The following is a 1,936-nucleotide window of genomic DNA, read 5'->3' as shown; positions in this document are numbered from 1 at the left end:
TGAGTATTAGTTCACTGTACAAATCTACAAATTGTTTTTATCTATTCTTCTTTTGATAGACATTTGGGCTGTCATCAAATTGTTGCTATTATGAATAAACCTGCCTTGAATATGCTTATAGAAGTCTTTTTTAGATACAATTTTCATTTTTATTGGGTATATGCCTAGAATTACAATTCCTGCCTCAAAGGGTAGGTATGTGATTAACTATCTAAGAAATTTCTAAATTCATTTCCAAAGTGTTAGCAGCCTTTTGGACACTCACCGGCAATCTATGAGTTCTATTTGCAACTTATCTTCCCTGACATGTGGTTTTGTCATTATTTCTAATTTTAGTCCTTCTTGTAGGTTTTAGATGACATATAACTATGATTCTAATATACATTTTCTGATAACTAATAATGTCGAGCTATTTTCCACATGCTTCTTTGGCCATATGTTTATCTTCCTTTGTGGGAACTGTAATACGACGTCTAAAATAATTGCTTATCTTATGTGTTAGTTTGGGTCCTTCAAAAAGCAGATGCCAATATGGGGTTTGTCGTGTAAGAGATTTATTGGGGAAACACGCGTGAAAGATAAAGGAAAAAGAGCCACAGAAAACAGGGAGATCTTTGACCATGATGCTGGTCTGAAACCTGGAAAGGGAAGGAAAGGGGAAGGAAGGTCACTTGGGTAGGAGGAGTCTCAAACTGAAGCCTCATTTTACAAAGACTTAGAGGAGTTGATGGGGAGGATTGAAACCAAAGTCATCCATTAAGGAGTCCCCATCTCACAGGTATGAGGCTGCATGAGCACCGCTACCGTGCTCCATCACTGCTTGGCACAGCCTGTAGGAGGCATTGTCTCCGTGTCAACGTGGGGATGGGACCAGAAAGACCGCAGCAGGGGCTGGCAGTCAATCACACCCCTCTACGCAGGAGATTATAGCCCCTACTGCCCCGCCAGCCCACACACCTACTTTCTGCAGGTTCAAACAGTGCTCCTGTGTGGTTTCAAAGGCCTCTCTCTCTGAAGGGAAACTTAGAGGAGGGAGTCAGTGAAATGAATTATTTCCCTGTTGGAAAATTTAATCTCAGGGCTACACTGCCTCTCATTTTATTTCTCCTCTATTATCCATTTTAAAGTCTCCTCATCCTTGGTTGTCATCCAGGCAAGTCTTAGTGGGTTAACTTGTGTGTTCCAGATCTTTATCTCTGAGGTTTCTGGCAATAACACCCTGCTCAGACCAGTAGTGCTACGTGTAGTTCAGTTACGATGATGCCCGTTAGGATCCAGAAGTACCTAGCATATCACCTGAGTTCTGCACATACGTAGCCTGCTCTCATTGTGTAGGAGCAATGTTACTTCTTCCTGCCTGCCAGAGTCAATTGTCCCTGACACAATGGTGACTCCCTCTTCTTACATGCTGGTCACTGGTCACAAAAAGTCCAAAGAACCCTGGCAGCTGCCATATCTTGTGACCCAGTGGGATCCTTGATGTGGCTCTGGCAAGAGTGTGCCTAACTGGGAACCATGACCTTCAGCCCAACAGAAACCAGAGTTGTGGGGATGGATAGCAAACTATTTCAGTCTTAGGGATTGCTTGTATATAGGACAGCTCCTACTTTTCATCTCTTGGTATTCTTTTTTTCTAATTGAGGACAAAGCACAATATAAAACTTGTATTTAATGCATATGATGCAACCAGCAGGTTAACACCCATTCTTTTGGAGCGTTGCCTCTTAGCAGGTATCTCCGCTGTGCTTTCAGAAGACTGTTTTAGAGCTTAATGGGGTCAGCTGCTTTGGGATCATGCAGTATGTGATACAACCATTACATTTCATGCTCACAGCCTACTGGAGGTCCTAGGTAGTTCAGTAAAGAAGAAAAAGCAATAAAAAGGCATAAAAATTTAAAAAGACATGCAACTGTATAGGAAGATGCTATCCTCTTC

This window comes from Propithecus coquereli, unplaced genomic scaffold (assembly GCF_000956105.1).
Source record: "Propithecus coquereli isolate 6110/MARCELLA unplaced genomic scaffold, Pcoq_1.0 Scaffold159, whole genome shotgun sequence".
In the NCBI taxonomy this organism is placed as follows: Eukaryota; Metazoa; Chordata; class Mammalia; order Primates; family Indriidae; genus Propithecus; species Propithecus coquereli.
The sequence above is the reverse complement of the archived record's forward strand: the minus strand, read 5'-3'. Positions refer to the sequence as shown.